Here is a 15,801-nt window from a genome sequence, read left to right as displayed (position 1 = left end):
TTCCTCCGCTATTAATGACAACGTTCAAAGTCAGAACTTTCTGCAACAAAAGTTGTGATCTTCGCCTGGCGCTGTGGACAGATGTTGCGTTTCCTTGATCATTTGGAGCTTTGAAATGCGCTCGATGAAACACAATTTATACTGAACTGCAATATTATTAATATACATACTTCCGCCAATTCTAATTGCAGTCATCACCTCCTGCTACAGGATAATGGATTTAATGGATCAGTTGCATTACATATCTTCATAATGTTATCTGGTATACTGTCACTTAGCGTCTATATATGGATATCATTTTATCTAAATATTTTAACTCCATTTCTATGTCTGGGAGAGTAGTTCCCCTATGGAAATAAAACGTTTCTAATCATTCTGACAGGACCACAGCTAGTTGTGGAGGAGAAAGAGACTGTTGTGGTAATATAATTTTTTTTTGAGCCACAGTAATTATTATCCTCAATATTGGTTTTATATTAGTTGGTAAATCTGACAATATTAAAGGTCAGAAAATACAAGATCTTTCTTTGACTTTAAAACTATTATTGATAAAAGCAACTATTGAATTCCATGGGTCATATTCAATTAGCCGCTGAGAGCCTTAGGGATAGTTGTGAAGGCACTCCGTGGAGATATGACATTGCAGATTTCTCCGATAGGGGTGCGAAGAGAAATCTGTGATGTTGAGGTACCGAAGTACTGGAAAACATGCGCAAACGCGATGATCGGAGAAATATTGCGGCTAATTGAATATGCACCTAATTTAGTAATCTTACTGCAGCTTCTTAAGATCTATAATATAAATGCTTAGTGGCGTGTGTTAGTCTGTCTGTGTGTGTGGAAAAAATAAAACCAAGCTGCCCTACTAAATTCTTAGTGTGTGTGGGAAAAAAAATTCAGAAAGGGCTGAAATTTGGTATACTAAGATGTTTTTAATTTGTTAATTGTTAAAAGTGTTTATAAAGATTTAAAAAAAATATATATATATTTCTTGAAGGAGAAGTGACAGTTGGGAGTGGTTGGTGGTTGCCGGGGGTGACAGTGGGGAGTGGTTGGTGGTTGCCGGGGGTGACAGTTGGGAGTGGTTGGTGGTTGCCGGGGGTGACAGTGGGGAGTGGTTGGTGGTTGAGGCCTGGGCTATGGCCCAAATGCCTGACAAGAACCTTTTTAACACCTTAAGTAGCTTGATTTGACTAGAATGCATGAGTATCATGCACGGGTTAACCTGTATTATATAAAGCTGCTTCCAGTCTCTTACATTTTGGACACAATCCCCCAATGTAATCTGCTTACATTCACCCTTTGATATATATGCTTTATTTATAGGGAAGATTGGATTCAGCGCGAGGTGACGCAATGTTTCCCCGGAACAGTCCGCGGAGTCATTTACTGTTACGTCCCATAGAGATACAAGGGCAGAGATTTAATGTGCGCAGCCAGAAATTGCGGCGATGTCCAGCAGGACCTCGCTGCCAAATGAATCTGCCCCATAGTCTTGAAACAGACTCGTGTAACACAGAGAAGAGTTGTCATTGTATTATGAAGGATTTAGGTACTTCAGGCTCACACTGGCCATGCAGCCCTGTTTTACATCAAGCTGACCAGGGGCAGAGGGGGCAGGGGGGCATCTTCCCCACGCGGGCCGGTCCCACAGTGGGCTACCATGGGCTTGGTCAATGGACTTCATTTGCCAGCCAGCCCCTGAGACCGATTTTAGGTTGAGTCATTTAGGATCACGTCGCGACACAAATATATTCTCTATTTATTAGTTGGAGTAAAGTCTATCAGTGATTCTGCAGATTGCGTTACAGGATAATGACAAACGTGAGAGGAGAGTTGGAGCAGACTGATATGATGATGGTTTGAGTTGTATTATGCAGAGGCTCATTCATATAACTTTGCTTTATTTAAACAATCATTAAGCTAAAACACGTTAATAAGATGACATAATTTCATGCATCATTCGCACACAAGCAGCTCCGGCTTCTTTCTGGTCTGCAGTCAGTTTAATTATCCTGTTGACGTGGAAGAATTTGTCCACAGCTCGGAGGCTTGCGGAACGCGTGGTAGCGGCTACGGGAGGCATATGTCATGTTTATAGAACGGACGGAGTCACCGTATCCAGCGAGCAGGGTTATTTGGGTGGTCTCCAATTTAATGAGATGGACTTAAAAAAACATAGAATAACAACAGTCGTCAAATAAAGATGCAAGTTCTCCACTACTCCAAGTAAGAGTGCCAGGCCAACGTCTGTGGAAAGCCCACGTTAGAATGTGTAAGACAACCTGGGTAACGCTCAGCATGTGATGACATTACCGCACGGCAGCTTTATAGAAAGCAGTTTCTGATTGGTTAGTGGGCCTGTTTATCGCTGCATTTTGAGAATTATGTTCTTCTATTGCTGCTTATCGCAGAGTTAAAAACATTCACATAGCGCAGCAATTTATCATTAGAATATTACCGGACATCAGGCATTTTGCCCCCTATAAATAGGAATTGCAGCCCCCAGCAGTACAAAGCCAGTTCGTAGCAATTTTCTCGGACGGTACTGGGACTTGTAGTTGTTTCCCGGTTATGTACAGCTCCCCTGGGTACCTGGGCCAGACAAATTTGCAGACAACGTAACAGACAACCTGTGTAACCAAGTAACATTTCATCACAGAGCCGTAAGAGCTCCATCCTCCTGGCAGTGAAGGAGTCAGAGCTGGATGTATCCACAGACCAGGCTGCACCCTTCCGAGCAGCGGCATTAAGGACTATTGATCCGCAGTGTCTGCTCATTGCTGGGGAGGGTCTGAGGGGAGTGACAGAGAGTCAGGAATATAACTGGATTAGACTCTGTAACACAAAAGGTGAGAATATTACATTATACCCCAGAATACACATCCAGAGCAACCCTGCTGGAGACATGCGGGGGTCTAGATCAATCCTAGTCCTCAGGGCCCCTAACAGTGCAGGTTTTACAGGTAACAAATGAAATAATCATACCCCCTATGTATCTTTCAAAATGTGTCAGTCAGTAATGAATACACCTGTGCTCCAGCAAAGAGATATGGAAAACATGTCCTGTTAGGGGCACTTGAGGACTAGGGTTGGGAAACACTGGTGTAGATGGACGGAACATTTACCTTCCTGGCCACAATGTCACAAATGGGCCGTTATATCTGGTTAGAGAGCAGTATGCGACTGCAAGTTGTGCTATTTGCATATCGTTATTAAATGTTTATCCTCTTTACTGAGGACAGGGACCTGTTGCCCCCCCATGGTCCATTACAATGCTGGCACCTCTGACTATTCAGACTGTTCAAGGACTACACACCAAGGCATGTACAAATGGGCGGGGCATCGATCTACAGCTCAAAGTAATGGGCGGGGCGCCAAACCTACAGCTCAAAGCAATGGGCGGGGCGTCAACCGACAGCTCGAAGTGGCAGGGGGGTGTCAACATGGAGCTCAAATTTGCCAGACAAGCATTTCAAACTGCAGTGAGGTAACAGGGATCAGTGATTCAGTGGATTTTGGGAACAACGGGCCAGGTTCTGTTGATTTCACCCTGTCCTTCTCACTGTGTATGTATATATATATATATATATATATATAGATATAGATAGATAGCACACACATACACATATATACACACACACACACACACACAAATTAAAGAAACAAATAAAACAAAATGACTATTCAATTTTCCAAGACATGGAAACAGCAAAAAAAACGACCCCAAGTATGAAGCCCTCGGGTCTCACCTTCAATAATGGCGACACAGAGGCGTTTGGCATTTACTCTACACCACTGATAGGCAACAGGCAGCCCAGGGGCCACATAGTCTTCACCTGCGGCCCCCAGCTCCTTCCTGCTTCACCGTCAGATGCGTTATACCCTGTGACACCTGTATAAAATACCTGCTGATCATTACAGATAGGAGTCTCTCTCTTTGATTAAATGTTTGGTTTATGTTATTACTGAGATTCAGCGTGATGTGGGGCACTGCTGAAGGTCATAGGGACACTGTGGCCCCTGAGGCGTAGCAGGCTGCCCATCGCTGCCCTGGACACTGGCCGGAGACTGACACATAAAGTCTCACTGAACAGATCTCAGCGTCCGCGGTCGCAGCGTCTTCCAGCAGATGTCAGATAACAGCTGTTCCCAGCGTCAGATCTCTAATGTACGGACCCGGTGTAATGAGCATATGGTCATCCCCCCATCAGTGTTACCACGGCCGACACTTGTTACACGGGCCACAAGGCTGATTATACGGAGGGTCCCCCAGGTGGATGTAACGATTGTCATTAACACGTCGAGGTTCAGAGCCGTCTGGAATAATACGCTACAGTCTGGAGACCAACATTACCCAAAATCTGTCCAATCACCGTAGCTTCAATAATACAGATGATCATCCTACCTTATCTATAGCAGATGAATATACTGTATATACTTATATACTACACAGGAAGGGTGCAATGACAATTTGTAGTATATATAATTATCTTTTATTTATAAGGCACCACAAGGGTTACGCAGAGCCGTACATAGAGGGTTGGAACATACAACAAACTAACATAAGAGGGGCAGATCCGTTTTGGATATAACAAGACTGTATGGCCGTTCCTTCTATACATCGGAGCACTATGTGATTAATACATTCATGGTCTGGAGCTGCAACATGACAATAAAACTGGTCCCCAGGCATTGTCCCACCAGCTGGAATACGTGAGATATATGCTGAGTATTCCATAAAGTCCAGCGTTGTAAGCAGTGCCGACCGGACATGGCGAGCGCGGCAGGAGGACGCTGTACTTACAGGGCGTCCCGCTAGTGTCAAAATTTTCTTTCTGACATGGGCAACGTATCCCCTTCTAATTCGGATTGCCAGTCTAAATCAGAGCTGGTATCAGAACAGGAGCAGGAATAATAATAATAATAATAATAATAATAATAATAATAATAATAATAATAATAAAAATAATATTATTATTAAGATGCTGTCCTAGGAGACCCTCAGTCCTCAAAAGGGACAAACAAAGTTTCTCCATAATTCAATAAACAATTAAACCTTTTGTATTCTCTTCAGAGACCATCAATTCTCAAAAGTTTGAAAATAATACTAAGTATATTTCAGGTGACTTACAGGCAGGTCAGTAATGTAACAAAGCAATGAGGAGGGCAAGTCAGATGCTTGGTTACATAGGAAGAGGAATCAGTAGTAGAGAGAAAGAAGTAATAATACCACTGTATAGGTCATTGGTACGGCCTTATCTAGATACTGTGTTCAGTTCTGGAGGCCGTATCTTCAGAAGGATATAAATACATTACAGACTGTACAAAGATGGGCAACTAAAATGGTGCATGGTCTACAGCACAAAACTTACCCGGAAAGACTAAAATACCTTAATATGTATAGTTTGGAGCAGAGAAGGGAAAGGGGGGACATGATTGAAACTTTCATATATATCCAGGGTTATAACAAGGTGCAGGAGGGAAACATTCTACAAAGGAAGAGAAGTATTAGAACATGAGGACATGCACTGACACTGGGGGGGACGTAGGTTCAGAGGAAACTACTTCACAGAAAGAGTAGTGGATAAGTGGAATAGCCTCCATCAGAGGTGGTAGAGGCTAATACAGTAGAGCAATTTAAACATGCTTGGGATAGACATAAGGATAGCTTTACAAAGAACAAAGGATTAAATAGGGTTTGAGGTTATCATAGGCTACAAAATGGGCAGACTAGATGGGCCAAGTGGGGTCTTATATGCCGTCAAATTCTATGTTTCTGTAACAAGACTATAAAGCAGCCTCAAAAAATTGCATCATATAAAAATATAATGCATGACATATATTCCTTCCACCCATGTTACATATATGACCTTTATGTGTGCGGATGCCTCGGTTTAGTCAGGCTTGTGGAGAACATGACCATAATGTGATCACTGACCTGATGACTGTGATATTACTGCACCCGTCTTAAATAACACTCAGTAATTCTGCAAATCGATGGATCAACTGCACCAACAACACTATTATGGGTTTAGCATTGACTAACACTGTCTTCTGTTGGGTGGGTTGATATTTCCTGTTCTTCAAAAGAACGTGCCTGGGAAAAGCCCCCTTCCAAATTCTGGTGGACCTATTTTGGGAGACGGGCCTGGAGTGACTGTCATATTTATCCAGCCTACTTATGCTCCCTTATAGAGTATAAAAGCAGATATACAGGAGTCCAGCATAGAGCGTTATATTATACTACACACAGGTAGAGTAATGACACTCAATGCGGCTCATGCAATGTCCGTCTGTCTCTTGGTCAGAAACAGATCAATGAGGAATACGGGTCTCACCATCCACCCGCTATCCAGAAAGAACAATCACAGGCAGTGCCAAAGTCCTGGAGGCTCAGGAATGTGATATCACAAGGATATTAGCTGTTCCCAATTACACAGTTCATTATCCTCCTGGAATCTGTAAGAGGACCGGCCTCTCCGGTCCTGGAATAACTCTGTGGCTCCTGGAGGCACCGTTCTGGAGCGGAGTACAATCTACTCTAGATGAGCTATGCAGATCTGTTACGTTATGAATGAGAGTGCCCCTATTGAGGATCCTTGTACATGGGGGAACACACAGACTGATGTCTGACACAATAACCTGTCTTCAAAGTCAGGAGTAGGCTGAGAGCAGAGAGGATTCTTCATGCTGCTCCGACTGTCATTTTGCTCTAACAAGTAAATCTATTTATAGACTATATATTTATAGAAAACATGAGTTTATAGCACTATGTAACCATCCAATATACAACCTCTAAATCTAAATAAACGAACGTGTACAGTACATGGTGCAATTCACTATCTGCTGCAACATAGAAGTCTTAAGATGTGTTTAACTGAGGCCTGAGCATCGGATTGTATTTAATCTTCATCTCCTGGATGCCTTTGGTTTTGAAGTAGGCAGAAAAGAACAATGTGTAGCCAATCAAATGATCAGAATGTTAACAGCAGCACAGATTATATCAGGAGATGAGTGATGTGTTAGTGAGGACAGGGCTGCATGTGACAGGGGCAGTGACATGATGTGAGGAGGATAATGGAGGCAGCATGAAGCCACAGACTGAGAGTTATATAGTGGAAGGAGCAGGGTCCCCCAGCAGCACAGAGTATATCAGGAGATGAGTGATGTGTTAGTGAGGACAGGGCTGTATGTGACAGGGGCAGTGACATGATGTGAGGAGGATAATGGAGGCAGCATGAAGCCACAGACTGAGAGTTATATAGTGGAAGGAGCAGGGTCCCCCAGCAGCACAGAGTATATCAGGAGATGAGTGATGTGTTAGTGAGGACAGGGCTGTATGTGACAGGGGCAGTGACATGATGTGAGGAGGATAATGGAGGCAGCATGAAGCCACAGACTGAGAGTTATATAGTGGAAGGAGCAGAGTGTGCAGCAGCACAGAGTATATCAGGAGATCAGTGATGTGTTAGTGAGGACAGGGCTGTATGTGACAGGGGCAGTGACATGATGTGAGGAGGATAATGGAGGCAGCATGAAGCCACAGACTGAGAGTTATATAGTGGAAGGAGCAGAGTGTGCAGCAGTACAGAGTATATCAGGAGATCAGTGATGTGTTAGTGAGGACAGGGCTGTATGTGACAGGGGCAGTGACATGATGTGAGGAGGGGAATGGAGGCAGCAGGAAGTCACAGACTGAGAGTTATATAATGGAAGGAGCAGGGTTCCCCAGCAGCACAGAGTATATCAGGAGATGAGTGATGTGTTAGTGAGGACAGGGTGGCATGTGACAGGGGCAGTGACATGATGTGAGGAGGGGAATGGAGGCAGCAGGAAGTCACAGACTGAGAGTTATATAATGGAAGGAGCAGGGTACCCCAGCAGCACAGAGTAGGACAGTGAGGCTACTGTTACACTGATGCAGGAAGATTGTGTCATCAAATGCATCTCTATATAGAACAAAGTTCACACTTCCAACTTGGATACAATTAATAAGTAATTATTATTATTATAGAATCCTGCATCTCTGCACACTTCAGTAGTTATGTTTTTTTTTGCAGAGACTGATTTAGTCTTTTTAAACTGTACATGTGCAACAGTCACGTTCCCGCAGAGGTGAAACGCGTCGTTGCATGGACTCTGGTCCATTTATGCAGGTTTCAGAAGTGCCAATTCGGTAAAAACAATTATTATTAGTGACTGTAGATTGATTAAGCCTTTGTATATGCATTAGCAGTCACATAAAACAAACCACTAACTGTACATTGTTGTATAAACAGGATGATAACACATTTTCTCTATCATTATATCACAACTTAAAATGTTTTATAAAGAGGAGCATCTGTCAGACTTATTAAACAGCTGAACAGCAGGGTTGGAGTGGAAGTAACATACTCTTAAAAGAAGACCTGTATTTGCCCTGAATGCCCGTTCCCCCCTCCGACCCACATTCCCCAGGTGGGTGTAAGTGCCAGAATCAGGCACAGGAGTACACACACCCACTCTGAAGGCCAGCACAGACCGATGTCACACAAGATGCGCCACACAAACCGGCATAAGTCCCACTCTGCATCATACCCTAAATATACTGCTTCTGAGAACTGATAATTCTGACCTAATAATGTAATTAATGATAACATCACGTGGTACTACTGAACTAAACCCTCTGAGAAAGAGAAAACATTGTTTCATTTCTATTCAATAAACATACTTGCAGAGTCATCAATAAACTGTGGATCGATAACAATCAATATACTAAGTAACCTCCTGCTGTTTGATGGACAGCCGGAAACCTTAGGAAATGGAAGAAGACTGCGCTATGCGGCATCTGCTGCCGAAGGCTCTTAGTCTATTACTTCTCAGTCCATTTATGTGGTATAACAATTAGTTTATTATGGAGATGGCGGTCAGAGGGATTGTGGAGCTGAGAAGTGGTTTATGTGTCACTCACAGCTCTCCTCCGGCGTCGATATCACAGATACACCGGGAGCTCTGGGTTAACTCCTGCTCTGATTCACACAGTGCGTGAGGAGTGAGTCACTCCATGTGTAAAGCAGCAGTGAGATCTGACGTCTGAGCAGGACAGACCCATACTCATTATTTAGCTTTATTAATGAGCGGGACACTGTGACCAGCAGGGGGCAGCAATTACATATTACTTATCAATAGGATACTACCCTCATAAAGGACAAGGACAGATACAACACATATGTTGTCCTTATTATCATTTATATAGCGCCACATTTATTGTTTATTTATATACGCAGTACGGAGAACAATTTGCCACTCACATCGGTCCCTGATCCATTGGAGCTTACAGTCTAAATTCCCTAACACACACACACACACACACACACACACTAGGGTAAATTTTGTAAGCAGCCATTTAATTTGCCAGAATGTTTGTTGGAGGAAATCAGAGAACATGGAAGAAGTACACGCAAATATGGGGAGAACATGCAAACTCCACACAGATAGGGCTCTAGTCAGGAATCAAACTCATGACCCCAGCGCTGTGAGGTTACATTACAAAGCAGAACTCTTAATAGCGACTTACAACATTCAAACAACAAAAAAATTTAATGGGACTGGGAGGGAAACTTACATCCCGTACACTAAATGTACATAAATGATAAACCAATCGTGGAAGCCAGAGCGAAATCATGCAATCGGTTTTATTTTTAATTACACTTTTTAGTGAGCCAGAAAGTGTACAGAAAATCCCCATTGCAAGATGCTAATAATCTGCAAGTTCTCCAACCACTCTCCACCTATGCAGGGCCCCCACCTATAGAAACCTCCCGTCTGTTCGGCCATATGTACCTGAAAGGCCCCACCCACTTCATCACATGACATCAAGGAAACAGAATGGATAACACAGCTAGATTCGAGATTGAGCAACTTGTTTTCAGAGTGGGTCTGAGTGGGATGTGGGGCTCAGAGAAGAGATGGGGGGGGGGGGGGGAATTTATATGTAGGAATGTTATAATATATCCAGATACTTTATTATTTCTGATAGGTGAGAGGATGAGAAAATGAATATATGACAATGGCTATAGTTAGCTTAGGGCCAGCCCGCCCGTCCCCCGGATGGCATTTTGTGGTCTCATCGTTCTCCTGGATTAGAAGGATGCAGCGGAGGGATAAATTATAGAGGACACTGAGCTGATACAAATCAGATGAGTAATACCCAGCAGCCGCAGCGGCCGCCAGCCAACGTTTAGTCATGTAGAAGAGATGTTCTGGAATAAGACTGTAACATTGTTCCAGCATTCACAGAAAGCCCGGATCAATGCAAAAATCCTGACGCCTCCCAGAGGCCTGTGTGTGTTATTCCCTCCACCGGTCTCAGAATGACGGCGTGTGGGGCTTATTCACATGTTATGTTTACGTAAGTAAATTCTGGATTTAGACTCTTGTTCCTCCACATATTCGTATCCATAAATACTTAGTGGCCAAATAACAACTGTGGGAAATGGGAACTGATTTTATGCATCAAGAATAAAAGCAAAATGTTCTTCCAGTGTAAGTGTTTGATAGCAGAGAGGGGATTATTTATACGTGCGCCCGTACCAACTAAATCAGGCGTTACTTTCATTCTGTGACTTGTAGTAAATCAGTAAAAGATAATTGTTCATGGTCACTAGGCAACTGCTCTTAGTAACTAAGCCCCCACTTTGTCCGTACTAGAGCTCCCTATGACCTGAAGATAGGTTCCTAGAACTGTTTTACCTTATGTGAGATCTAATTAGAAGTGTTTGGTGGCTTTTATTATCAGGGCAAACTTCAGGTCGCAGAAATATCTCGATTTTTTCATTAGAAAATGTTGGGAGACCTGGGAGTAAATGTATCAAGCTGAGAGTTTTCCGGCGGGTTTGAAAAACCAATCAGATTCTAGCTATCATTTATTTAGTACAGTCTACAAAATGATAGATGGAATCTGATTGGTTGTTATAGGCAACATCTCCACTTTTCAAACTCGCTGGAAAACTCTCAGCTTGCTACATTTACCCCCAGGACATCCATTTGGATGTGCAAAGCATTATTGGAATCGCCAGCCGCTTGTATATAATATAGATATTTATGGCTTCTAACAAATGGTGGAGAGCAGAACACACTACACACAACAGTTGGCACAAAAGTCGGGAGAGTCTCATAAAATCAGGACAGTTGGTAGTTATGCTGTGTGCTAGATTGAGATTAAATAAACACAATGAAAAAAAACAAGTCTGCTTAAAAAGCTAAGAAACCTGAAAATCGGAGCATGCCGACACCTGTAGACAACGGTAATGAAACTGACCTAATGATAATGTAATATTGTATCAGAAATACCTGACACATTGTGTAATATAAGCTGTAGAGCAGCGATACCGACCAGAATAACAGATACTGAGACTTGCAGCCAGGATACAGTGCGAGAAGGACAGCTCCCTGGGTATTTACAGACAATAATAAATAATAATCGAGAACTGCACACAGTATTAAAGACAAGAAATGACAATCTAGTATATACAACCAATATACCATTTATAAGTACAACTGCACAACAAGCCCTGAACGTTCTTTCCTCGCTATGCACTGGAGATCAAAGGGAGTGTAAATAGATTGTTACTTTGTTGAACCCATATTGCTGCATTATACAAAGTCTGGAGCGCTAAGTGATGCAGATCAAAGGAGGAGTTTTAATGCTTTTTACAACCAAACCTGCAGACAAATGAATACAAATGTTTGTATATCAATAATAAACATTGATAATTATCTTATAACCAGCTGGGGAATATACATAAAAAATGTTTATGGACATGTCCTTTAAACCTCTGGGAGAATACAGTGTCCTGAAGACACTTATGTGCCTGCCATGTAATACAGTGTATAATGAGGGTGGTATTTGCACAACAGGAAGTTATTACTCTCAGTAATTTGTACAGTACCAGAGATATTCCCAGGAAGCGGCTCATTACAGAATCACATTAACCAGAAGAGCTGCCACGTTACAGCGATGCCGCAAAGATTGAAACTTGCCGCCAGCATCTTCTGTTACCGGACATTAACTCTTCCACTGCCTCACCCAGGAGATAAAGCGCATCAAAGTCTGCAGGACGTTCCATCCCCGTACCCATGAATTTTTTGTTACTTTGTCTCATGCCAACAAATGTGTCTTTAATCAGGCCCATTACACAGCAGAAATTCCCTTTCTGTAGGGATCTACATTGGCTTAGTCCTAATCACTCAGTACCACAATACTACTGCATGTGGGGGCTAGTTACTAACAGTGCAGTAAACACATACTTGCCAACTCTCCCTGAATGTCAGGGAGACTCCCTGATATAGGGGTGATCTCACTCACTCCCTGAAGAGTCTGGCATTCTCCCTGATGCTGAGCCAGTACAAGACGTGGTTGGCTTCGCAATCTGTGATATGATGACACAGTTCAGAAATTGTGTCCTATGTCCATGTATTGATGCCTATGGAGGTGGCCATTTTCATGGAGACCAAGATTTAATCAAAGACTGACAGGTAAGACAACATGACTTCAGTAATGGAGACAGAAGTGCAAAAGACACTTCAGTCTCTAGAGATTCATTAGTTGCTCTTCTTTAACGCATAGTTGCCTACTATCCCGGAATGTCTAGTGGACTCCCGCATTTCTGGGAGACCTCTTGATTCTCGCCCCCGCAATAGATAAGTGGTGGGGGGGAGAGACGGGGCTTAATGATGCAAACATTGCATCATATTAGCCCCGCCCCCTGCTATAATTGGCTGAAATTGTGACAATCGTTTAGGGGGCATGGCCAAAATATGGCGATTTGTCAAGCACCACCCCCGCATGCCCACCTCCCCCGGTATCTCCCTGAAGCCAACGAGCAAAAGTTGGCAAGTATGAGTGAACATAGCAACTAATTCGTTTTCTTCATGTGTTAATGCTTGAGGAAAAGGTACTGACCTTAAAACACTGAACTTTGAGGCATAAGCTGCTCTGAGGCACAAGGCACTTACTTATAACAGTGAGAATCATCCTAGTGCTCAAATGTGTATTCCAATCATCCTAATTGTGAGTGCAGCACCTTCTTTTTTATGAATGGACGTTAATAACCAACCTTTAGTCGATGGCTAAACTGCACATTATCTGCTCAGTATTTTTCTGGGACTCCATCCTCGCTGAGGTTGAACTCTAATCACTACTGTCTAAGATGGACTAATATCATTCTGTAATTATTGCAGCTTTGTGACACCACTAATACTGCGCACTGGCATCATCTGTTCTCTGCATTTGTGCCACATACATCAGACTTTAACTTTGCTCCATATAATGAAAGTTGGACAATTAAAGCTCATGTTGGATTGGTCGTTAATCGTTACATTTGCCGTTCCTTAGTAAGATCTCACAAACACATCATTCAGAAGTTATGGCTCGGTAAACTTCTAATATTTTACAAATGAAAAAACAAAACAAAAACCTTTTTTTCCAGATCTCAGTTCCATTATATTTATGGTATTTTGATACCTCGATATGATATTTAAATTTCACCCCAGCAGAAAAAATAAAATAAGTATAAAAACATTGCGTCTCTTAGACTTTCACACCCACTTGTGTCCGGTTCTAGACTCAGATCTGTGGTTTGGTCATTAGAACGTTGACTAATTTATAGCAGCAAATGGTTAATAGAGGATTGTGAAATCGCTGCTTATTGTGGCCAGCGCTGTGCGCTGAGACAATGGCAGTTTGTATTTGTAGCTTCTGCTGTATTCCAGGAGCGTCAGGATACCAGTGATACCTGAGGTGGAGCAGCGCTAGCCTTCTAGACCAGTCTCTGTGTATTGTTCCTTCTCTCATTACTAAACATAGAGAGGATCAGACAGAACGGAGGAACGCAACAGCCTCTTATCCGTATTCATTGGAAACATTTCACCAACACTTTAGGGTGGAACAACGCATCTCTGGGCCCTTCCTCCGCGGCCCCTTCTCTGCGCTATGAGAGCCGGTTTCACACTCACCACCGGGCGGACCCGAAGCTTCCGCACCAACGGCGTTAGTCCCACCACTGCCGACATTCTGAACTGCAAAAAAATATAACAGTTCCCTGGCTCGGGTCCACCACTAATCTGATAATGAAGTAGAGGGGGATGGTAACATAAAATCGCAGATGAGTAAGATAACCGTTCACGAGACATTTCCGACGCATTTCATTTTTTGCTGCGACCTTTATTTGTAAGTACTGCCAAACAGGGAGTGAGCACCAGCCAATAGAATGGGCAGATCACCTTTCGACATGTCTGGGCTTGTTGGTGCAATCAGAAGACAAAGGGGCCTATTTAATCAATCATTTTTTTGCTGTAAATCCCCCGAAAACGGCCGTTATCATAGATATCTGCTGCTCTGCATTTTTTTTCCGAAACACATAGCAGTCCCCATAGAGATCTAAGGGGACTGCTATGTACCACAGTTCAGCAATCACGCTGGCGTACATTACCATCTCTCATCGTTTTCAGCACTGTTAAGCTCTACTCCAAAGAGCAGAACTTTATAGCGCATGTGCAGTCCTGTCACATGACCCAGGTCCTCCGGGTCAGTGCTGTTTGGATGCCTGTGCACATGACAGAGTTATCATTCAGGACATGAGCACAGGATTTGACAGGAGGAACGAAGAAGTCACCCAGGATCACATTACGAAGATGAAGTGGTAAGTTGGGTTTTTTCACAGGAACTGCAGTTTATCGGAACTGTTGTTCGTGTGCTGGTTTTTTAATAAATTTGAGAAATAGTTCAATCCTTATGAATGCGATAATAATTGAAAACTATTTTTCATTTTTTGCAAATATTGATAAATGTGCCCCAAAGAACGGTGGCCGGTGGCCGGTGGTCGGTGGTCGGTGGTCGGTGGCGGTGGTCGGTGGTCGGTGGTCGGTGGCGGTGGTCGGTGGTCGGTGGCGGTGATCAGTGGTCGGTGGTCGGTGGTCGGTGGTCGGTGGTCGGTGATCAGTGGTCGGTGGTCGTCCTACTGTCACATTTACAAACATGTTCGGAATGATGCGATGGATTCAGATCAGATTATTATCCAGCATGGCGGTGATTTGTGGCCCCTCAGGCACTAAGCACCAGCGTAACTTCCACCAGTCCAGTAATTAGCTTCTTCTACTTATAATCGGTTGTGTTATTCACAGATTGGCATCACACATGAGTCAGTTGAGGTGGAGGCACATTGTAAGGATCAGATTAATTTGACAACTGTGCACAGATACATCCCCGTCTGCCCCTCCGCTTTCTGGAAGGGTCTCGGACACTTGGCCGATGATTTGCGGGATTGTTATCTGGGAGAACCGCGCATTCAGTTAAAGAGAAAACATCACTTCAGAGTTTTTGGGATCTATTAATTGAAGCCCAAAGTGTGATGCTTCCAATCACCCAGTTGTGTACAAGAGGGGTCTTCAGGCCCCCCTTTGCCAAATCTAGGAAGGGCCCCTTGACATCACCGACCGCTGGAGCCAAAACGCCAAACTGGTTCTTCAGCTCCCCCCAGAAGGAGGGAGCCTCCGAAAAAACCTGAGAAGAGGGTCACACATAAGGATCTATACCAGGCCTGTCCAACCTGTGGCCCTCCAGGTGTTGAGAAGCTACAAGCCCCAGCATGCTTTGCTAGTAGACAACCAGTTGATAGCTGGTAGGGCATGCTGGGACTTGTAGTTTAACAACACCTGGAGGGCCGCAGGTTGGACAGGCCTGATCTATACCAAACCCCAGAAAACAAAACGAGCCACAAAGAAAAAGAACATGCAAAAACTGTATAGTGTGGTGCTAGT

At 43.5% G+C, this 15,801-nt stretch overlaps 1 protein-coding gene across 1 annotated transcript in view; it reads right to left on the bottom strand.

Moving 5' to 3' along the window:
* Positions 1-15,801, bottom strand: part of ABLIM1 (actin binding LIM protein 1) — a 180,659-nt gene that overhangs the window by 152,321 nt on the left and 12,537 nt on the right. The gene's annotated exons all lie outside the window — the stretch shown is intronic.

Source organism: Mixophyes fleayi, chromosome 6 (assembly GCF_038048845.1).
Source record: "Mixophyes fleayi isolate aMixFle1 chromosome 6, aMixFle1.hap1, whole genome shotgun sequence".
NCBI lineage: Eukaryota > Metazoa > Chordata > Amphibia > Anura > Limnodynastidae > Mixophyes > Mixophyes fleayi.
Note: the sequence above shows the minus strand (reverse complement) of the source record. Positions and strands in the feature narration are given on the sequence as shown.